Genomic DNA, 25,469 nt, shown 5'->3' with positions numbered 1-25,469 from the left:
ATTTCCCATTTCGCTGTGCACTTCACTGAATGCTTCAGAGTGCTAGAGCGAGCTATGTACATAAATATGTTTGCGGCTGCCCTTGCAATTAACCTTAGATGTTTTGTTGTGACTTCAGCAGCGCGGCGAATTAATTGAAAAATCATGAAGCGCGCTGCGAAGCGCTTAAAAACATAAGCCAGTCACTGCTTAAAATATTTGTATTAATTAATGCATATAGAAAGTGCACTTCTAAACCTCCTGCGCTGGCCGCCGTTTGGGATTTTCCGCGCTTAAGCGAAACAAGTTTGTTGCCTTGGCATTAAGCTTAAGGGTCTGTAAATTATCAAGCGTGAGTATTTTGTACAGTTTAATGAAGTTTAATTGAGAAATCATGAAATTTAATGAGAAAGCAATGAGTGTAATAAATGTTCATAGCTTTTTAATATCTCGCTTAGCTTCATTTAAGAAACTACACACGTTTTCATTTGAGTCAAATATATTAAAATATATTTTTAGTTTTTTTATTATATTACAATATTCACTGTATTTACGCGCACTTTTTCCTTAAACCACATTTTCCCACACCAACATTTCGTTTATTTTCCCCTCTATCGTGTTTACTAAGAGACATTAGACTTAAGCGCCAAACTCGCCGTGTCATTACACCAGCAAACATTATCGCCGACTTTGTCATCGATTTAATGTCAAACGAGCGCGACCGTGAAATGACTGTCATATTTAAACGTAAAATTGCCACTTAAAAGTGGCAGCGTAATGGTCACTTGGCGCGATAAGAGAGCAGCACACATAAACCGTTGTACATACACACATACCATACATATGTATGTATGTGCGCACGCACACGGCGGAAAGCCAACGGCAACACGATGCAGTTATACGAACAGTCACTGTGATTTTACCGCTAACTAAACTGCCAGCAGCCGCTCTCTTTCTCCCATACATAAGCGCTGGCTTGGCAATGCAACGGTAGTTGTTGCTGTTGTGTGTCGTAGACTCTTGCCACAGTATCTCATTGGATAATAAAAGACAAATAAATTAAATGCTAAGCGTGTGTAATAAAGTTTACAGTCATAGCTGTTGTAAGCCGTTGAAAGCGGGAAAGATACTGTGTTCTACACTCCCAAGTGCTTTAAATCGAATTAATGGCTTGTTGGAGCGGAGTCGCCTAACTGTACGTACTATATATGAGCGACGCTTTTACCAGCTGTTTCTTTATACAGTTTGAACACAATTGTAACGGTATTGCGTTGAGATTTCAAATCTTCAACAATGACATTGCAACTCAGAGGCTGCTGCAGTGATTTCCATGGAGCTTAAAGCTACATAGAGTTCTTCAGAGCTTAAAGCTCCATAAAGCCCTTTTGTTTTAATTTTTAGAACAAATTTGTAGCATAATTTATTTAATTCTTCAAGAATACTGATTACTCATTTCTTGTAGGCAATTGACTGTTATTTGAATAAAAAATATTTCAAAAAAATACCAATTTGTTTGGCAACTTTTAGAAACTAAATTAGTTATGGAAATCGAAAACAGTTTGCTTTTCTGCCGCACAGAGATCATTAATCATTTGAAAGCTAGGCAAATAAACAACTGTACCGAGCACGCACACACAGCTGGAGTCGTGGCACACACATACATACACTTATAACAGTATTCAGCACGCCTCAGAACGTTCAAGTTGATGGAGCACTCGAGTGCAGCAACCGAAATGGACAGGCAAAGTGGATGACCAAAGTGGCTAAAATGGGCAATTGGGCTTATAAGGTTAAATGCTTATTAGATCAGACCATTTAGGTGGTGTACGTGTATAAAGCGGCAGCACGTCCCTCTATGCTAACGGTTCAATGCTAGAAAGCGCGTTTCGTAATAGCAAATGGATTGTTTTTGAAGAAAGTAGTAGTGTGTTTGTGTGTGAACACGTACTTTATCTCAATGATATATATCTAAAGTGTACATTTCGACACGTGTTCATGTGTTTCTTATCTTTTTTGCACTTTATGTCGCTGTGCGCATTGAATTTGCAACGGTACTTTACATTTGCAATAATAGATATATAAATTATTTGCCACTCTTATGACGCCTTGACTTTCATTCAAATTGCTTTGCAATTATCAACAACACATATTTGCTTTTAAATTGCGCTTCACAAGTGGGAAAGCGACATTGCAGATAAGAGAAAATGCTAGAAAAACGTCGAATACGGTGCGCATAATTAAAACTGTATTTTAATGACACATCTGACAGTTGGCAAAAGTGACAGAATTGTCTCCGAAGATTGGCGTAGTGATTGTGGCCCCAAAGCAAATGGTAGCCAAACAGCAAGCAAACAGATTACACTGTGCTCGAAAAATCAATTTTTATTTCACTTTTCTTTATGATTTTCAACAAAATCACTTTTTCCAACGCTCCACCGATGGAACTAACATTTTTGCCTGCTTCTTTTTATTTGTAGACTGATCACAAATACAACTACACTCAAGTGTGTGTTGTTTTTTTTTTTTGTTTTTTTGTACGACTTTTCCTCTCCATTTATTATTTCCATTGCATGCGATTTAAATGAGAAAAATCTAAAATTACATTAAATTACCGGATGTAATTGTGGTGGTCGTGTCAGTCGAATGTGAACTAAGCAAACCAAAGTGACCAGCGCAAATAATGCGACTCTAGTGTTGTTGTTGTTTTTTCTCATTTTTTTCATTTACTTTTTCTGTTTTTGTTATTACAATTCCTATGTTGGTTGTAGTGGTCTTTTTTCTGCTGCCAGCTACCTGTTGTTGGCCTGACGGATGCTTGATGAATCATTTTCGAAACCAGTTTATTTATGCGCACCAACGGCGGTGAATGGCGCGGTGTAGAGGCAATGAGAAATAAAATTTTTATGTTTGTGTGTATGAAGGTGTACATTTACAATTGTTTTATGTAGAGATAAGTTTGTGAAAAATAATGAAAAAAATAAAAATGCACACTATTTACTTAGAAAATGTCGAAATTAATATTTTATACGAAAGTAACAAAAATTTAAAAAATTAGAAATCTCTTTGTTAATCATATAAGACTGTATAAGAAATATAGCTTGCTTTTTCGGCATACTACAGCTGTCGATATATAAGCAAATATGAAGAAAAAATGAATATTTCCGAAATATATTTCAAAGCTTTCGAAACAAAAAGCTTTGCGCAAAAGCTCATAAGCTTTAAAAGCTTTCACTAAACCAAAGTCCAAAAATAATTATAGAGAAGATATGAAACAAAAAACCGGTGGAGTATCAACAAAGTGTCGGCAAATGGCAATGAAATGAGAACAAAGGTTGTCTTTCTGCCTCAGTGATCAAAACATTAACGAAAATATGCCTCATAAACAATATAATACATATATAACTACATAATATATATGTATGTATTTGTATTTATTTTCGCTTTTGCCATTTACCAATTGTTATTTATGCGTTTGAATATTTTTGATTTATTGCTTTGTTACCACTTTCTCTTTTATTCATATTCTCATAGTACACGCGCGACCACAAATGGCGATTAATTATTTTGACTTCGTTTTTTGGTGCTGATTTTAGTTTTAGAAAAATGAATTCATGAAACCGCATTTACGATTAATTATAATTTATTTAATAGTGTTGAAAGAAGAAATAGGATTTCAAACAAAAAAATCTAAAATTTTTACTACGCATCTGTTGTTATTATACGCGCTCGCCACTTTTTATTGTTTACCGTTAGCGGCGGCCCACAATGGCATGCATTTAAGCAACGCTTTGTTCAACAATTTATCACTCAATTACAATTTGACTCGACATATTTCTTTTGTGTGCCAGCCTTAAGCGCTTTCTAACAGTAACTGTTAATGCCAAAACTTTTCTCCTCATTTCATTGTCATTATTATTTTTCATATATTACCTTGCTGCCCGCGGCAACTTTACTTAATCAAAGATTGATTATGGGCAATTCAGCAAAGAAGTTATACAGCGAAGAAGACTCGCTGAAAGCCAAATTAGTGTGCATTAATTAAAATTGTGCTTTAAGTAAGATTAATTAATTTCAAATTTCATAAATCCAAAAAGAATTTGAAAACAATCAGAATTAATTGATCAATCAATGGTAATCAAGCGAATTTCCGGCAAATATTATTTGAGATATTTTTAGAAATGTTTTTTGCATTGTAAATTAGTAGGCTCTCTAGATTTCTAATAAAATTTTTTTTTTAAATATATCAGCCCAACCATTATAAAAAAGCAACATTGGCAAACTGGTTGAGCTACCACACATCCGCTGCCACATTGTGGGCCACACCGAACACCGGAAGTTACCGTAGTGCGCATTGACATTAATCGAACTATATTACAAACTAGCGCAAATGGACACACAATTCTTGCTATTCTCAATGACATACCAACATACGCCATGCGCCACAGCTAATCACTCCGGTTGTCGTGTGTCGATGCCTGCGACATGATAGACTAGCTTGGAGCTCAACAACTTGCAAGCAGCGACATACTACAGTAATGAGCGGAGCTCCATTTCCACAACAGCTGCCTCAAGTTGGCCGTTGGCGCTTACTGCCGAGCATTCCATCCGTCAGTTGTCTCTAATCACTTGCGACTGCCTGCAACAGAACAAAATAAAAGAATATTTAGTTAGACACACATGCATAAAGAGAACGAGCAGTTAGTCAGCTATTTACACAGAGGAAGCAATATTTACTACTTTCTTCTAGCTGCAGAAGAGTCTTATAAATCTAAGCGCTCGCTAATATGTCTGCAACAATTTACTGCCACACGCCAACAATTTACAGTTGCGATTGGCGGCGGTTGTCATTGGATTGGGTGGCCAACAGGCAGCAGACCATCGCGTATAAGAATTCTCCACACTTAATGAGCCCACCGACAGGAAAAATAAAGAACGTGCTCGGTTTGAGTGAAAGACATAAACCAAATCTTGATTTAATAATTTTCGAAGAATTTTCTAATGAAATTGCCAATTAAATTCAGGCAAGCAGTAATGACCTCCCATTAGCGCTAAAGAGAAGGTCAAAGCTTTCCAATAAATTCATTTAAGATTGTATATTATTAATAGCGATCATATTGCAATTATGCTTTCTAGTTTCAAATTGAATTTGTTATTGAAAAATTGCCGCCGATAATTGAAAATTAACGTTTAACCCTTCACAAACTGCATTTGGTACCACTACGATAGACGATAGATCCACATTTAATTACAACAAAGCGCGAACGCATCAGCGCATATATATTTATTTCATAGGTCCATAGACCGCACGAAAACGTCTTTAGCAGCGAAATTAATAGCACACTTTGCCACCAATTAACGAGAGCAAGAAAAAGCGCCAAATGTTGCAAGACACCAATGTGTCTGTCCAATGTGCAACGGTCAGCCGAAGCAGGCCAAACGATTAATTTGACAATTTATCGCCGCGATTTGCAAAAGCAACGAGTGCCGGCGCAGAAAAGAAGGTGAAGCATTGCAACAATAACGAATGTTCTAATAAATCTTATTAAATGCACACGCCTCTGTAGTTTTGTGGGCAAGCAAAGTCATGTTGCGTCATTAATTTAACAAACAGCCAGCGAACGAGCGAATGTGGCAAGGAGTAGCCCAGCCATCCAGACCGGTGCACAGGCAGGCAGGCTGATTAAAACATCAGGAAGTTGCCGATGGTAGCCGACATAAATATGCAAATATATTACACGAGTGTCTGTGCTACCGCGTTGCACGCATGCGCGTTTGCATGTTGCACCTGTCACACAGTTGCCGGTTATACCGATGCGACACATTCGGACGTTCTGCACTGCGGCGCACAATCTAATCGAGGTGCGCGTTTTTCGGCATGCGCTTCGACGACACTTTAAATGAGTCGACAAAACGATTGCACAGGATGCTGATCAGCCGATGCTGTGCGAACAGTTTGAGGCGATGTTTAGCGGCACTTGTTTGGTGTTTTGCTGTTGTTGTTATTAGTTGTTTAGCGTCAACACTCGATATCTTTTGGCTGATCATAATGACGGTGTTTCGCTTTGGTACTTTCGGGCACTGGGAATTTTGGCATCTGTCACTTGAAAATAAACAGATGATGAGTCATAGAACCCACTCTAATATTTCTATGTGTGAGTAATACAAAGAGATCTAAAGAATAATGAGTTTAATTCATATTAGCTAAGGAAAGCCCTTCATAGCATATCAATGCTTCCTCTGAAGTCACTTCTAAATAATTAATCCTATATTCCCTAGTAAAAGAAATTCGAAGCAGTTTGAAAATGCATCGCACTCAGTGAAGCAACCGGTTTTAGAAGCCACGTCAAGTGAGTATTGTGGCAGCAATACACATAAAGGAATCTATTTCAGCCAGCTTGAAAGCCACGACACATCCGTGGAGATGCCCGTGAGCCAAGTCACTTGCTTTGCTTACCACTGCATGCACCGTTGACACTTTGAATGCGAAGCGCGTCGAGATAATAAATGCGTTTTGTCGCGACTTTTATGCGACACTTGCCACATACTTAGGATGCTGCAGCAAGGCTAGCGTATATGCAAAGATGTGTTGCGCACCACATGTTGCTATTCAAGTTATTGCTGTTGATTGTGATATCTGGCAAGGTATTTATGTGGCGATTAGCAATTAAATTTGAATTGAGTATTATTTACGCATTAATTGTTATTAGCTGTGGCAGTGGCAGTGGCAGCGCGCATCATGTTTTCATGTCTGTATTTAAATTGAGTTGGTCGGGTGGGCTGCTGCAGAGAACAACAGGTTTGTGGCAGTAAGAGTAGCAACGGCCCGCTGTATGCAACACATGAAAGCGCAAATGGTGGCGACTCATGGCGGTCGTGCTGTCAACACACGATGATGAATTGCTCCGAAGTCACATTGGTCAGTTGTAATGCGGCAACAACTGTTGTAATGCAACTGCAGTTCGTTTTGGCGTTTATCTGCGGCCACCAGCTGCTGACAATGACTTTGACGACCAGAAGTGCTGCTCCTTGCGCGCGTGTGTCGAAAGTGGCACAGTGAGTGGCGGCAAGTGCATATTTTGTCATTGCTACTGTTACTTTTCGTTGTTCGCTGTATACAGTTAGTCCATGGCGGCTTGAAAGAGGCGGTGAAATGAGTGAGTGATTGCAGCCACGCGCTGCCAGCACAACATTGGGGAATTCGGCGAATTTTGCGATTTCGATCGCTGCCACTTTACGCTTATGTGTTGCTTATGAAAATGGAATTTAATACGGTAAAATATACAGTAATATTTGTGGCTATAGTTCCTAGGGGAAGAAAGAAGATGATGTGCTTAAGCTGATCAAAGTAAATAGATGATATTGATGAGCAGTCTAAAAACTTTATATTTTGTAGAATTGAATAAGCAAGTCAAAAGCATGACTATTAATCTTATCTTTCTTTATTTTCTCAATTTCCTTTTACTTATTAAGATAGTTATTTTTTCTAATTCTTCTTTGATTTTTCAAAGCTTAATTATCTTTTCCTGTGTTGGTTACAAAGCGCCAAGATTTCAATATTTATGCAAGTACACATAGCAACTTACATTTTACTAAGCAATCATCCCACTTACAAATATCAAATATTTGGCAGCACCTACACAAAAGTACTTTTGTAGCGTTAATAGTAAATATTTACCCACTCAGCACTCGAAACGAAAATTACAAGCAAACACTTTAGAGGCTGTTGAACTGTCAAACGAGCCATAATGCCAAACTCAGCAGTTCCAAAGCTTTCGACAATATTGTTATTTTGTGTATTTGGACATAATTCTGAGTCATTGCAGGCAAACAAATCTTTTGAAATTCATTTTTTTTATTTAATGTTTATTTGTGGCAAGTGGTGGGTTAGAATTTTTGGAAAATTTAAAGGAATTGATCAGCTGTGCATTACTTTGTTTAAATGTATATTTTTCTTATTACTTTCTTTTCATTTTGTTTCATTTATTGCATTACAATTGCATCCTCTAACCAGGTGTTCAACTCCTCATTACAACACACAGCTGTCAGTGGCACTGAGACAGAAATGCCGTAAATCAGCGAATGTGACACATATGCTTATGATCGGTAGACGTCACACTCACAGGCATAGCTAACGTCAAATAGCTTGTCAGTCTGTTAGAAAAACAGTCAACTAGTGGTTAGTATCACATTTCAATTATTGCCAGACGACTTGAAGCTAGACACTTACTCACATATAAAGAGAAATAGAAAAATTAGTAGATAATTTCTCACAAGGAAACAGATGAGCGGAAATCGGAAAATTTGAAAAGAGAAGTTAAAAAGTTCATTTATATTTTATTAAAATTATTTTTAAAATTTTTGTGTCTTAATAATTTTTAATTTCTATATCTCAAAAAAATGCTAGATATCACTAAATGAAGTTAGACTTTATCATTTCCTTATGTCCGCTTTATCGCCACTGTATAGCACCTTTTTTAATTTCTTCCGAAATATTTCATTTTTATTGCGGTTAATTATTTCCCTAGCGCCATATCGCTTTTGTGCAGACTCAGCTCATTTACATGAGCGCACAAAGACACTTGTTGCTGCGCTTGGACCATTGTTAAGCAAATGTGACTCTACAATTGTCAACTGGCTGCTCACACAAGAGATATATCACATATATGCTGAGGTATACATTTATGCAGATAAAATTGCAATTACAGACGCATTTGTTGTATTTGTTGCATTTGTGTCTGCAACCTGCTATTGTCTTCCAGTTTGTTTGCGGTGTGATTCCAACGTAAATTGATACGTAACTGTCTCGGTTGGTGTTTTTGATTTCACTAACACACAATGCAGTCTGCAGTTGGCACGTAAATGTTATGCTTGAGAAGTCTTCAAGTTCAGTTCACACGCTTTCACTCCAGTTACAGGCGAACCGACGAGCTTGTGAGGTCGTTTCAAATAAAAAAAGTTGAAAGCAAAAATGTCTTAGCTACTGAAAGACTTTCTGCAAGCCCTTAATAAACACTAGACTCATATGTAGATCTATGATTCATTAACACTCCTATCTATTACACTATATTTTCTAAGCTCGCTGCTTCAACTCCATACCTTTATTTGCCACAAACTGTGGCACGTGATTAATGACACCGAAAATCTTGCAAATCCACAACATTCATTTGAAATAAATAATATCGCGCATTTCGTTCAAGCGTTTTGACTACTCGCTGCGATATATTCGGCTATTTGGCGCACAATTTGTGCCGCATGTCGGCGGGTAGTCAGTCAAGTCAACTCAACTCATGCATGTGATTAATTTGTATGCCTAATTTTCTATGCGGCGCGTTGTGTTTTATCAGTTTCACTGAATCTGGGACACACAAATCACATAAACACATCAGCAGCTTGGCGGACGGCCTGTCAGCGGCGTGCTGATTGTTTCAACTTCGGCGAGAGTCGCACGAATTGTCAACGCTCGGCGGTGTATTTGCATAGCGCTATGGCGGGTTTCAAGACCACTACGAGCAGCTGATGGCTTATCTACATAACTAACGCTTAGGGTATTTTTATTTTCTTTGTTTCGTTAGAGTGAAATCAATGTGATCTCGAAAATCATTAAAATCGAATGTTCGAATGCTAATAACTAATGCAAACATGTGTACCTACTTATGTATGGGAGCGTGTATGGGAAATGCAAATTTGACTCGCGTAAAATGACTCACCCGAATGGATAGTGGACTGCAGGCATCGTGCTGGCTTTATGCTTCCTTCTCATATGTGAGTACTGCAAAAAAGAATGAAAAAACATTTTTATTATTTAAATATACGATAAATATGTATTTAATGCATAATTTGAAGGTTGTTAGATTCGCAAAGAGAGTTGTACTATTAATTAAGAATTAGCGTTTTTGATTCTTTTTTATGCATAAATCGACTTTACTAATAGTTAATTAGTTATACTGTCATTTCTATATAGAATTTCGAGTTTCAATATATAAGTAACGGTTTACATATACAACAATATATGATTCTAGACTTGAAAATATATATCTCGAGAAGTTTAGATTCAATCAGAAGGCTTATGAAAGTCATTTAAGTGGTTTGAAGCCAGTATCTTACGCTCTACAGGCAAAGTTCTTCAGAGACTCGTCGCCAAGAAGTCGGAAACTCTCATAAAAGTTTTAAAAAAGCATCTAGAATTCTATCCAGACGCACACAGTGACTCATCTACGAAATTCTAAAGGTATATTGCTGTAAAATAACCACATACATGCACTCGTAAACACTCGTGTAACTTCGTGTGCGTACTTTGTTGCAACAAATGTGAAGATTTGCGCTGCGTACGCGTCGTCTTGGCTATGTGGCGGTGCTATCATTATCCTTCATTATTATTTATTATCTTGTATTCGCTTGTTATTGCTGCCTAACAACAACAACAACAGTGCAAAATAACGAAATGCGAGCCGTTCGACCGGCTGGCCGTCGGCACTTGGCATTTCCAACTGCTTGACTTTTTGTTGTTCTTATCGCCGGCAACACCAATGCCCAGTGCCCAACGGATGCTGCAGCTGTTCGGCATCTGTGCCATGTCGACGCTCTCTGCTGTCCGCTGACTATTGTCATTACACGCTTAAGCCGTGTTGTAACAGCCACTAATATTAAATTATCTCTGGTACAAACAGGTTCTCACTTGTGAATTTAATAATTGTGGCAAGTCCTGCCAAGCACTTCCTTGTCTGCAGTTTTGTTTTGTTTTTCGATTTTTGACTTTTTGGCATTTTCACTCAAGCGCACCCTTTTGCATTGCCTTTTTCGGCAAATTATGGCATTTTAAGCGTTTTCAGTTGCATTCCAGCAACTACTTAATGCCAAACTTTTTCCACTACATGCGTACACATGTATTTACATATACATACATATATAGATACAACTCTTCGCAGTGCTTTTCGCCTCATTTTCTTTATATATATTCATTGTTTCTGTTGCTTTTGCTGCTGTGAACGTTGCATTAAAATGCCCGTCCATCACCAAAGTGCAGCGGATGCAATTGCCATATTTGTCAGATTGTTTACATTTTTGCAATATTTCACCAGCCATTTGGCCATGCCTGGCCTGCGGCTCCGCTGACACGCTGCAGACACAAGTGTAAGCCCTCTGTCGAGTATTCAATGGGCTTTTGATGCATGTCAACGCAGTGGAGAGTCACACTGGGCACAAGTGACTAATGATAAGATTATTACGAGAAATTCAGATTTTCTCACTGATAGCTGACAATGATCTTTAACTGTATTATTATTTTCAACTTTTTTGTCAACATTTTAAGTCTACATTCACTCTTAGCCTAATGACAACGCCTGAGTACGCTTAGAACTTTACACTGCTAAGCTTAAGTGCGATTGCTAAGTGCCCACACACACATACAAGCTTGCTAGTGACTTATTATTATTGCTTTTTTTCACTATTCTCGGTTTATTAATTTTTGTTGTTGCTTCGCCGCATACAACTTTATTTCATGCCTTTTACTTTGACTAATTGCTTCAGTTAAATTGTCGTCTGGGTTTTAGTGCGCACACAAAGCTGAACTTAAGCACCGAGTCAGCCCATTACCGGGCAAAAACAAAATATTTATTGTCTATATGTATATAGACAAATATAAAATGGCGGGCAACAGCATAGCGCGCTGTGAATAAAAATGGCATTAGCAAAAAGCGGCGAACGCTCACGAGTCGCGCATTGAACTAGTGTGCGACAGTGACTTTTACTCTGGCCAGGCAGTGAGGAACAGCGACGGCGACTGGCGACGGCTGCCTTTGTTGTGCTGCTGCTGCTGCTGTGCGCACCGGCGATAGGTAATAAAGAAGCGCCAACGTCAACACTTTTATGATGGCTTCAAGTCACAGTGGTGACCACGATAATGTCAGCGACAACAACAACACAAAGACCAGGCTAAATAGTGGACTTAGCGCGACATCATAATCGAAAGGTAGCGCTGAGCTGCTGTGACATACCTATGTAAGTATAGTTGTAAGTACATCAAAGCCCAGCTCAGCTCGCCGACTTACTTTTTCTTTACACTCATTTACTTTTTTCTTTGTTGTAATAGCGAGTACGGTACCAAGTGCAAATAGTTGTTTGTGTGTTGCTTTGTCAGCTATGATTTGCCCAGCTAGCAGGTTATATCATCAGTCAGCAGATTTTATAGAATTATTTGAGTCGAGCTTGAGTCGAGCTTGTGTTCATGTTCATTACATGTTCCAGCTACTTTTTGTCCATTCTTTACTACTTAGCTCCAACTCTGCGCTTTTGGCTGATGAAGATGAGTTGCTAGAATCGCTGAAAGCTCAGTTGATTGGCGTTGGCAACTAAGCCGGCTTGAGTTGTCGACCCAAGGTAATCTGATTTTGAGATTTCAATTTGTTGAAGGCTAGAGAAGAACTGTTCAAGCAATAAGCAATCGAGTTAATACGCGTCCACAATTGTTTTGCTTTTATTGTTGTAGTAATAAGTAGTTCGTTAGCAGCGTTAGTAGCGCTTATGGAGCTCCAGTTTGAAGCTCCAAAGTGGGTTGATGCTTTGCTTATTTTTATTTGTTATTAAATTGTTCATTCTGCCTATTGTTTGTGTACCGTTTCGGTGCATATAACAGTTCGTGACTTTGTCAAAAGCGAATCGTGCGCATCTGCCCAAAAATAAACGAAACTCTGACAGCATTAATATAAACGTGTCAGCGATTTTTTTTTGTTCGTAATTCAGTTAGTTTCAGAGATAGGAAATCGAGCATATGTAAGCACAATTGATATGGATCGAGCTGATATGCTGTGTAAGTAATAAGTACAGTTATATACGAGGAGTGTTCAAAAAATAAAGAGAATTTATGTATTTTGAAAAAATATTTATTCAATTATTTCCGAACAATCCAATAATTTTTATATCAGAAATTCCAATATACAGCAAAATCAATTAACTCGAGGTCAACTTAACGGGGAACACTGTGTTCGGACGAAAGACTTAAAGTGAAATGCTGAAAACATGCCGAAAACAAGGCGCACCCACAAATGAAATCACTGAAATCGCAGCAACGAATTGCGAGTAATCGCTTCGAACAACAAATAGTGGGACTCAAGTACTTGGCTAGTCTTTACTAATGCCAATTGCTGTGGCTCGCCAAAATCCTTACACCGTCTTAAGCAAAAACTGGTATGCCACAGCACACACACACATACCGAAACATATATAAAGAAGCTTGTAAAAATATTTTTATGTGGGCGGCAATATTTTTCGTTTACTTTTGTTGCCTCTGCTGGCAATAATCTTGTTTATTCAGCTTTTCTTAGCCCCTTTTGGCGACGTGCCTCCTTTTAAGGCAAGCGGCTACGCCGAAGTACTCACCACCAACAGCAGAAAAGCAAATATAATTCCGCTACAGCGCACTTATATATTTTTATACAGAAAAGTATGTGCTCATATGCATGGAGCTCAGGCGGTAAAAAAGTTCTCAGCTTGAAGCACATTGGCATTTTGTTGCAAGTTAAATAATAATATTTTAAAGACAATTAAAATGAGAAAGACTTTTAGGCATAAACGTGTTTGAGCGCTGGGAAAAAGAAACTTCAAACAAAAGAAATCTTCCGTCAGGCCTTCTTCAGAGCGCGTTGCCACAAATAAGGACCAGTACTCAGCGCTGCAGTCATTGACACGATCCGACACAATATTTACTTAAGCGTCCATATAAATAATTGTCAGCGCTTATTTGTACAGTTATGCGGGAATATCGTTTTAATAAGCGCTTTTATAGCGATTAACGCCGAGGCATTGACAGCCTAAATACAGAGTGGAGTAAAACTTTCCTTATTAACCCCGAAAGGGTCCAGCACATTTCGTTGGACTATGCTGTGCAGTGTTATGCGCCACACCGCACAATCCGCGCGGCAGATTAGCGCTGCGGTTAATTGTTGCTGCGCCGCAATGGCTACTGTTTGACTCACACGATAGCCGAAGCAGTGGTGACGGCGATGACGTTGGCGATATCCAGTTTTGGTACCGGCACGCAGCAGCACCAAATGACTGAAAAATTACAAATGTGTGCATTTAAAAACTCATTAAGCCCAACACACACGGCAACGCGGCGGCTCAGAAGGCTCAGAGGAGCTCGGTAAGACTGAGAGCGTTGGACCGCTGGGAATCAGACTCGGAGATTCAGCGCGGACTGTTCGTTGCATGTAACTGTTTCTGTTTCTGTTGCTTTTTGGGTGTACGCATGCGCACAGGTGCAACAGATGTGTTATGTGACTGACAGTGTGATGGACGTGCGGACGGACGGACAGATGAATGGCTGGACAAAAGGGCCAACAAAAACGAAGACTGCGATTGCTGGTTGGGCTTGTACGTGAGCGACGCAAAACACAAATTAAATTTGAGTGTCTGCTGTTGCGGTAGGGTTTGGCAAAACGGAAAACGTAGAGAAGCGCTGAGTTCTTGGGCGAAATGTTGCAAATAAACAAAGCGAATTGCAGCCGTAACGAAAATGATGATGACAGCAAATGAGCGGTTCCAGCGAACGAAATGGGCAATATAACTAAGACAGCACACACACACAAACACATATTTAAAGGTGCAACTTGGTGTTGTGTCAGCGCAGATACAACGTTGTAAGCTGGCTTGCCATTTTGGACACAGCGCAACAGATGTGTTGCAGCATCCTAACTGCCACTTCGCCCATGCCGTTTGGTCCCTTGCAGGAAACTGGTTTTTGCTGGTGTAGGAAGCACAAAAACTTGTGTTGCAAGATCGATTCTAAGAGATTTCACTTTTTACCCACACTGCGTTGGCATGCCACACACTCTTTTTTGGCCAGCCAAGCGCTGAACGGCTGTGTGTGCTGTAGTGTATTTACAGCGCTGTGGCACAACATGCCCATCATCATTGTCGTCAGTGATCATCACTGAGTTGGTATTGCAACTCCTCAGACACTGGCTGACAGACGGTTAAAGGTGCAGCCACAGCAGACACAGCAGCTGCCACAACAAACACACTCATGTATATGCATGTCTCCTTCGCCGTCGTCGGCAGCAAGCGTCGCCAACCAATACATCAGACACATGGTCGTGCAACATTTGCCACAGCAGTTGCAGTTGTCGTCAGTTGTTGCTGTTGCCTTAACTAACTGCCGCTGCTGTTGCTGCAGCATCTCTTTTGGCATTTGCTTGGCTTATGTCTGTGCGTTGTTGTTTTTGTTGCAATTGTTGTTGACTTTATCGTGCATTGTCAGTTGGCAATGCAATGGAAACACATAAATTTCGCGCAATTGCCGCGTTCAGCGCTCGCCGCCTTGCCCCTCCATTGTGGCACATTCTTTTCGCGCTCTTGTTGTTGTTGCTGTTGTGTAGTTCCAATCAATGCTAGCGATACGCGATTGGTATGTCATAAACATTGGCATTGATTTTTGATTTCCACTGAATGCGAATGTGACAGAATGCCTCTGGGCGTATCACACAAACGAACGGGTGGCAGAAGATGCAAGCGAAGCTCACTGCCACAGCGAGGCAACAACATTTGTGCATACAAAATACAGAATAAGGGTTATACTCTATTCCTAGAGCATTTGCATTGAGTTCGAACAGTTTTTCACCGCGCAACAAGAGGCTTTCCACAAAAATGTCTTAAATTCAAACTACAAAATTTATCAGAGACATCACCAAATGTCTCCGAACAAAAGTAATGTTGAATTTCTTACTCAAACACATAATTTTTACTGCTGCCTTCGCATTTTTAGTGACTAACATTTGCTCAAATGTCATTAACTCCGACTGCGAACACACATTAAAGCCCACAACAAGAGTCGTAGTTAGGTAGGCCGTTGAGGCACAAACAAAAAAATTTAAAAAAATGGTTAACACAATGTTCGCTGCATGCAACATCACTTACGACAAGCCAACAAGCAAATTAAGAATGAGTGAAAACAAATTAACTAAACACGCATCCTACAACTTGCCACATACACAACTTGCCAGCCAACAGTCGTGCAACATGTACCACCAACCGTTGTTGCTGCAAGCCACGCACAATATTATTAAGTGCAGACACCAATGCGCTAAAAGCAAATTAAATGCGTATGCAAAGCGCTGCCAACTGATTTGCATTTGCCTTACGTTTGCTCGATTTGCTTTTTCTTTCTTATTGAATATTGAGCTTGTTCGACTGTCAGCTTTAATTTGCCACTAAATATGGCTGGCATTAATGCGCGGCTAAAACATGTTTGCGCGCCGAGTGTTGCAAGCCGCGCACGCGCTGTGGCTTCAGCACTTTTTCTTTTTTTTTTTTTTGCATGACAGTGCGTGAAATGTGCGCGCCACTTGTGGCATGCCACGCAATGACAGCGGACTGCCACTTGTAGGATTTTCATTTCTTTGTTGGCTATTTTGTTGCTCCTCGACTGGCGTTTAATTAGAGATTAACAAGCGATAAGCGATTAAATGATGCAACTAATCGCATTAAGTTGAGTGCAAAGCGGAGTCATGAAGCATTTGCTATTTTCTAAAGAATTAATAAAGAAATATGATAAAATTTTTAAGTATAAACACCATTCTAGTTCGTTATTTAATCAAAAGAAAAGTTTATTTTACTCTTTAGGTTGTCTTACAAGTAAGTTGTCTTAGAAACAACTTCCATGAACAACTATGGTTGTCTTGCCTTCAAAGCACATAAAAGTATTGTATTTTCTCAAACTCTTGCTGAACTACATAAAAAGAAGGTTAAATTAACCCTGAAACATATTATTTACTCCGCTCATTATAACACTTTCTTCAAATTAAAGATAAGACACTTTAGGTTTAATGTGCTGCTTTACAACTTCTGTGGAACTACTGTTTAATGCTGACAATGTAGAATAAAAAAAATACAGGTAACATCTAAAAAACCTCTTTAACACGGTAGTGAGCGGAAATGTTGAATGCTAATCACAAAAACACACATCTTCCCAGAAATTTCGTAAGAATAGGAAGTTATAAGAGAGTGTGTAGAAATTTTTATGTTTACAAGTGTAAACAACCGAAGACAATTTTCATTCATGAAATTCCCAAAATTACTTATTTAAAGCAGCGCCTATATAAAATTGTGTTTGAAAACTCACATAACAAAATTAAACGCCTCGCGGCAGTAAAATACAAGGCAAAGTGTAGATAACCGCCACTGTGGGTAACAACTAACTAACTGTAGTCTAAGGCCAAGCGAGCGACTATCAACTCCACTCACTTTCAGGCAAGTCTTTACAATTCATGAAATGAGGGCAAACAAATCAGCCGAACCACCAACTGGCTGGCAGACAACGTGGGAACTTTTTCAAAAGCACAAAAGCAAACCGATTTGTATGGTTTCAAAGAAGTTTTATAGTAAATGTCAAACAGAGGCAGATACATAAATTTGTGTGTAAAGTTTTATACGGGCTAACAGGCTAATGGTAGATTTAGGTTAGGAACGTGTGGCAAGTTGTTGTATTAGAGAGAAGTTAGAGTTAAACTTAATTTAAAGAGCTCTAACCGTTTTTTAATTTCTGGATTTTCAAATCTTCAAAAGACAATATTCCAAAATTGTCCGCAAGCGACTTCCTCATGCCCATTTCGGCTTGCGCACTCCACTAATAAGCCAACTGAACATCAACTTTTAAGGGCCTACCACACGGCTGCTTCGTGCGCTGTGGACTGTTGCACAGACGGATGGATTGTCAATAGCTTGACATTTTGCTGCCACTTGTCAGTTGGACAGAAGTTATTGGCAGCTACTCTTAGTGGTCAGCAGTCGCTGGCAGTAGCCGATGACTGCAGGAAAGCCACACTCTGTTCAGAGGTAACATAATACACACGGCTGTGAGAGGCGGCAAGGGCTGCCTGTGCGACTCTGCGACTGCCATTGAACTCTGCAACACTGGGTCGCACACGAACAGCGTTGTGGCCATTTAACTTGAAATGAGTTGCAAATTGCAGCATTTATTTGCTGGCATTTGCCTACAACACCGGTAGTGGTAACAGCAATACAACTAGCAGCACATGTACGTATGTACCTTGTACGATAAAGAAGCGTCCATAAAATCTGAGCAGCAGCTGCCACATAAACTAGCGGATGTGGAATTTTGTAAGTTTCCTTCGAAACCGCTACTTACCGCTGCCACTGTTGTTGTTGCATGCCGCCGCTGTCCGCTGCCACTGACACAGCAGTCATTTGCCAGACACGCTGTTTTATGTGCTGTACAACGTGCTGGCTTTTGTTGTACCAAAAAGGTTGTACAGATTGGTTTTATGTTTTTCGGGGCATACAAGCTCGTTTGCGCTGCCACCGCTGTGCCCGTTTTCGGCCATTATTCGGCACTAAAGGCCGCAATAATATAAGTAAAGTCCATACCAAAGTTCAATTGCCGAGTTCAGTGTGCCTATAAACACTTGCAACACGACTGCGACTGCGCCAAGCAGCTGATGGCGGCCAAGCCGAGCAGGCATCCACACACCGACATACAGTGTGCCGAGCATTTCATGTATTTTGCTGTTGTTTCGGATTATCTCCGTCCAAGAACACGTCAAGTCTTAATTCCAGCGAATTGAAGTTCAGCTCACTGGCAGCTTAAGCCAAGGCGTGCAAAGTGTAGAGAAGGTTGTGCAGTACAGAGTGTGGACCGAGCGAAACCGTAGAATTACAAAAATCTCCGCATTTTCACTTAAACCCTGCGCACGCGGATCATTTGACTCTTGCGGCTGGCAGAAATGTGCAACAAACATTTAGTCCGACAAAAGCCGCACAGAGCACGGTGTATTACTCCACTTTAAGTACTCTTCATGTACATATGTTAGGGCGGCAACAACACAAAAAACCAGTTGAAATGGAATTTTGTAATTGATATGGCATTTTTGCCGACCACCAGACACTAGTGAGCGGTGGCCGATAGCCACCAGCTAGCTGCCACCGTCTGTCTGGCTTGGACGCTTCAAATATCTCGGCAGCTTGCATTGTTGAGGCGCTTTTGAAATACGTATGTGTGTAGAACTAAATTGCTACCAAACAAAGTGCAATATTCGCCACTTAATGGCGCTAGTGCAGCATTCGGCGCGTTTTGCCTTTGTTCATGAAGTCGTCGAGAAAAAATCAATCAAAAAAAAAAAATCTTTTGGTCTAACGCCGTTATTATTCTCATATACATGTTCTCTTGTGTGTGTTTATATGTATGTGCGGTCTACAACGCAGTCAAATGGAGGCAAACAAATTAAAAGATATGAATATCTTATCATTTTTCAAACAACACTGTAAAGCAACAGCAACTGGAGATTGCGGCATTGACATATTCATAGTCTATGGGGAGTGTGAAATGTAGTAAACTTGTGCGCGTTTTTATATATTTACAAAAAAAATCTTATATTTGTTTGTGAATACTTTGATGATGATAATGCAACGAAAATTTTGGTTATATTATAATCGAACATTTTTTGTAAATTTTTTGTGAAATTTTCAAATAATTATGCTAACCGCTTAATAACGTACTTGGTAACCATTTAAGAATTATTTTTAATCTCTTATTGGGCTATACGAAACTTTTGTCTACCTTCCAAATTTGTCTGCTGCCTCTTCAAGTCTCTACATACATATACCTAGGTCTTTCTTCCCTTAGTTCAACTGTATAACATTCAATTGTTATGGAGAGTTAACAATTATTATTGTATGACCTGGCAACTCTAGTCGAACAAACAAACATTTGCTACAATTAATGATGTCACTGTCAGTTTGTAATGACGAATAGCCAATACGTAAAAGCAAATACATTTATCAAATTTCAAATCTCAACAGCTAACAACAACAAAACGCTAGATAATTACACGCTGTTGCTCTAACCCCCTTTGGTTATAAACTACCTTTGGTTTTAGGCCTTTCTTATAAGGTTTTTCAAAATTGTTTTTCTGACACAAAAGAGTCTAATTCTTTCTACTTCAGCGCTACAAAGTCAGCCCGAAATAATAGCAACAAAGCAAGTTAAGTAAGATCAGCGGCCGAGAAAAGAGCAATTTTCTAAAAAAGAACCTTGTGCGCTATAATTTCGGACGGCGCGTGAGCACATGTATTTGCTGCTGCTTTTTGACTCAGTTTTTAATCGTTTATTGACTTGTTTAGCTGGACGAAGGCGGAAAGAAGTGCGTACCAGTGTGCCTGTGTTGTGCTACAAATTATTTTTAATGATGCTGCAAAAGAAGCGGACACACAATACATACAAACATACAGATGCGTGTGTTTGTGTAGAAAAGAGGCGCGCACGCATGCGCAACAACAAATACATTGCGTGTTTTCGCTTTGCTGGCTGCTGCTGTTGTGTTGCGTTCTCGGCATTGATCAAATTATACAACTGTTGGCTATTTCTTAAGTCTGCTGCTTTTTCACACACGCGCACACGCATACATACGTATTTCTTATTGTTATTATCTTATATTTTTGTTAGCTCCTTCCGTCTCCATTTTCAATTTGCCACACTGTGCTTGATTTTTAATTGCTTTGCGCTGTTGTTAAGCCTATTTCCAATTCTATTTTTATTTGTGCTCATTTACTTGATAATTGTTGTTGTCGCAGTGTTAAGTCTGTTATACAATGCCATGCGATAAATATGTATTAATATTTTTGCCAGCCAAGTATTTCGCAAAATTTCCGCACACATTTTTATTAAGTAAACTTGCTAATGAAGCTAGGCTTAAAATTGAGTGAAGCAGTTAAAAGGCGTTGAATTTGTGGTATGAACAGACAATAGTAGATCACTTTTGATATTCACAAAAAAGTAAATTTAAGTACAGTAAAGCACAAAATAAATATTAAAAGAAAACTCAACGTAAGGGTATAACTAACAACGGATTATTCAGGCCAACATAAAATAAAACTAAATCAAGTATTACCTTCCCATAATAAATACTTAATAAATATTGCAAAAATGAAATAAAAAATATCCAACTCACCACAAAATATGTACGCCGAGCCTCACTCTTCAACGTCAATTTTTTTTCAGCCAGCCTGAAGGCTCAAGTTTCACACCAGCTTCAGTCAAGGACGAAAATCGACGAGAACTGACAGCAGGCAGCTGAGCCAGAGCTACCAAAAGCAGAACTGCGCAGCTTATCTTACTTTTTGTCAACTTTTTGACAGGAGTCAACTGACAGTTCCTGGTAGGCACAGGAGCATATGCTTGTACCAGAATTAACGAGCTCATATTTCCAAAGTACAGGAGTTCGTCTGTTGGTGGCAAAAATTCACCACACAAAGTCATTTTTTTCGTATTTTTTTTACTTAGCGCTTGAGTGTCGACGTCAGCGACACTGTGGACTATATAGTCTTCAATCTTCAATCAATTTGCGCACGTGAAAGCTATTTTCTCTGTGTTTCGATTTGGTTATGTTCTCAAGCCTGAGCTCCTCCTGTTCGAAGTGACCGTTTCAGCTCTGCAATAAGGTCGCTTAATTTGGCAGCTATATAACTGTTCTGTACCTAACTGTTTGACTTGTGGTTGTTGTCGTTTAATTCCATAGCAAATACCAACACAAAACAATGGTGTCGATAAGCGGCCAGTTCGGTTCATTTGCCGGCCCACTAAAAATCTGTTGACTTTGTGTTATTCTGGCTGGCTCACTTGCTTTTTGTTGTTTACTCGAGGCTTTTTAACAGTTCGACAAATACAACAAAGCAACAAAACTCGTACAAGTAAATAAATTAGTACTGTTGTTGTTTGGTTTGCTTTCATTGCTTTCCATTCCAGCTCATCACAACTCAGGCGATCACATTTTTTTGGCTTCTCGAAGTTCTTTCATCTTAGTCTGCTTCCAATTCGCACCTGCGTGTTAACTAAGTGGCATTTCTCCAATGTTTTATTTTATTAACTGTTCAGTCTTTAGTGTTTTTTTCGGTAAATATATATATAAAGCACTGTTTTGTTGTATTTTATTGATTTAACACTGAAACTGTGTAGTCTGGTTAGCAACACTGTGTTCGGTGAAGTAATGAGACACGATCAGCTCAAAAAGACAGCCTCCAATGTTTCAAATGTATGTAGTTAGACTTGTTGGCTTAGCAAACTTAGCCAGTAGACGTCCGCTATGCTTGGCTAACAAGCGTACTTGTTGCTAGCTGTCGTTCAACTGATCGTAGCAGACGTGGCCAATGCGACAGGTAACTACTGCGAGCGCCCCAACAGGGCACACGAGCTGCGCTCACTTGCCATTGATGTCATCGCAAGAGCGCACTCACGCGCTCAGCTCAAACTACTGCAGATCTGCGCTGTTCGGTACGCGCTCGCGAGTATGCGTTCACTAAGTTGCTAATCGGATCAGCGCACGAACGCTGTTCTACACACTTATTATTGTTATAGAAAACTGAATTGCGTTCCGAGTTGTTTGATATTTAAATTCAAAAAGTCACATTGTATATATTAGTATGAGCAACCAGCGACCGGCAATTTCAGCACGCTGATCGCCACGAGCTGCACCAAACCGATCCACTACGTTCGAACTACGTTAAGCGACTTGTGCACATTCCCGGTGCACTCGGCCTTTTTGTAACCTTTTGTGACCACTGTGGTGTTGACAGTTATGTGCGCTCTTTTCGTGCTGTAAATCCATACGCCAGTACCAAGTAGCAGTCGTGCTGCTCTAACGCACACACCTCCATAGCAATCGCACTGAGGCTATGCTCTCTTCAGCGATGGCACTGTATATAATAATGTTTCACTTTTTCACCTGATGTATGGTGCAGTCAAGCGTGTAGAAACACAGGTGTACTGCGATACTATATAGGTAATGAGCACAAGAACCGTGATCTAGTGTTATCTCTCTTCTACCCAACTATTGTAGTCTTATTTCCGTTTTCAATTCGTTTCAAAGTGCGCTCTGTGGCTGCTTTCTCACTCTCCAACTTGCGCTCTCTATTATTAATTGCTGATATAATGCAAATGATCATTAACGCTTCTTCATTGTGAAATAATTTGTTGACCTCTTCCCGCTTTGTATGAAGAAACTTCCTCATCCTATACTCCACATACGAGTATATATGTATATGAATATTTTATTATAATTTTTTAACTTTACAATAGTTCTTTCACATGCCTAGAACATAGTTAAATTCTAACAGATATGTACATATATATTTGTGTTTCTTGTATATTCCCATATATATAGATGTATATACAACACACCGCGATTATTAGCCTGTGTTTTTTCTTAATTTAATTCTGTCTTAATATTTTTTTTTTTGGCTTTTCAACAACAAATATTCTTTCTTAACTTCCGTTTTGTTATCATTAGTGAAAATGGATATGTATGTACTACTCATAATAATATATAGAACACAAATAAATTTAAAGTACTCTTAATTCAGTTAAAAAAAAATTAAGCAACTTCAAAAACACTATTATTACAAATTTTCGGAAAACGATGCTTATATCCGGCCCATTTTATGAACATGATCGGAAAGGGAAATGAATACAAATCACTATAGTACTATTTTCAATACTAATTCAATATTTTCAAAACTCTTTCGCAATAGTTATCCAGTTAAACGTATCCATCCCGTTGAATAGTAATGTATATATAACCTCTCAACCTGGAAAATCAATCTGGACATCTAATTCACAGAGAAAGATTCACAGATCTTTCACAATAGTTATCCAAGTAAACTTATCCATCCCGTTGAATAGTTATGTATATATACCTTCTCAACCTGGAAAATCATTCTAATCTAATTCATCAACAACAGAAAAATGTTCCTCATTCTTTGTGGGCGATCATTAGAATTAGTGTGAAACCACCATGATCTGATAGTGATCGAGATTATATAACCTTTTAAGTGTTTTAACGTAATGAACTATACTCTGATCAAAAAATTAACTTTACTTCGTCAAATCTTCTTCAATTTCTCTTAACTATTATTTAGATTACGAAGACCCAGAACCCAGCCGAAAGGCAAGAGGTTCAGATAGAATTTCTTGTTGATCATAATGAACCTATTATCTCGAAATAAATTGTTCCAAAAATATTTTTCTGTTACGGCAACGGAGAAACGATCTTTGACGAATTTAATTCAAGGTTTGTTGTGAAAACGAAAACTCTTCGTTTGTAGGATTTGTTAAACATATCCATCTCACAAAATTATAGCTTTTATGGACTTTGATATGCGCAATTCATTAGGTTGTTTCAGATTAAAACTTACTATTTACATTTACGAAATGAATTATCACGAATTAAACGATCTTAAATTTGGCTTAAATTCAGTTTAATACTTAAAAACAAAAAGTAATGTGACTTTGAGGGAAATAAAAATAAAAATCATAAAATATTCATTAATGAATGATTTTGAAAATTATTACAATTCTGTAACGTCTAACCATAATGTTAATGACTGTCATAACATACCGGCTGACACCTTCTATAGTTTCGAGTAGAGGTGACACAATTGCCAGCGAAGTGAAAATTTGGCAAACAGCTTTGCGCACACAGCAGAAATCGAGCACAATTAGGAAACTTCAAGCCAAAATATAGAACAATACAAAAAATATAATTGAATTGTACAAAGTGTAATTGCGAAAGCGCACATAAATGAAAAAAGAACTATCCAATGAAATAAAAATAGTGAAACGTATAAGTAGATGACATAAAAATTGCGGAGAGTAATGATTCATTAATGGCGCCGTTGTAAAATTACCTCATATAATTAGATTGAGGTATATACATACATACACATTTATGTATACTGGGCTTTCTGTACGATTCTGCTGAAAGTTCATGACCAGCACAAATACAATGGCTTTGCAGTGACAACCGCTTGACATACTGGTACCCTGTGCGATGAGAATAATGATTTAAGCTTTATCAAACTTTTGGAAAATATTAAAAAAAAAAATATTAAAGCTATTTTAAACTAGAAATTTATTCTTGATAAATTTTTTGGTGAACTAAATTTTTCTAAAATTTTGAATCTTGATCAATAGGTTCTCTAAATAATAGTAATTGTTAACCTCCACACAGTTTTAACTAAAATGCTGAGCGTGCGCTTATAGTTTTAAAAATATATTGTTGAATGGCAAATATGAAATTTGTCTATTCTGTCTAGAACTATATACATATACATCGATTTTGCAATAAAAGCAATTTGATAATACACAACTCAACGGCGATTACGAAATATATGATTTAATTTCAACGGAAGTTTAACAAATACAATTTGGTCTAAGCGGATTTTGTTAACGTTTCCGTTTCGTCCGCTTTTATTCATGATACCAACATATCATATATACTACATACATACATATCTATGTTTCTAGATATCATGATTCGAAAATTATATTGTGACAATTTCGTTGACTTTTTGTATATTTTAAAGTAATTAGAATGTTTTGTGTAGCAACAAATGTGAACTCCTTTGTAAGAGTTTTCTACGAATTCACCTTTTATGCTGTTTGTGAAATACCAGTAGCTTGTTTTATGCGCTGCGTCATTTCCTTATCA

At 38.5% G+C, this 25,469-nt stretch overlaps 1 long non-coding RNA gene across 1 annotated transcript; it reads right to left on the bottom strand.

Annotated features, from left to right (window-relative positions):
- Positions 1–4,079: 4,079 nt before the first annotated feature.
- On the bottom strand, positions 4,080–22,506 carry LOC105209740 (uncharacterized). Its single transcript, XR_008470349.1, has 3 exons — positions 20,937–22,506; positions 9,687–9,748; positions 4,080–4,615 (listed from the first exon to the last, which is right to left on the bottom strand). It is a non-coding gene; the product is annotated as an uncharacterized LOC105209740 (long non-coding RNA).
- Positions 22,507–25,469: the final 2,963 nt, after the last annotated feature.

This window comes from Zeugodacus cucurbitae, chromosome 3 (genome assembly GCF_028554725.1).
Source record: "Zeugodacus cucurbitae isolate PBARC_wt_2022May chromosome 3, idZeuCucr1.2, whole genome shotgun sequence".
Classification (NCBI taxonomy): domain Eukaryota; kingdom Metazoa; phylum Arthropoda; class Insecta; order Diptera; family Tephritidae; genus Zeugodacus; species Zeugodacus cucurbitae.
This window is presented reverse-complemented; position numbering and strand designations above follow the sequence as displayed.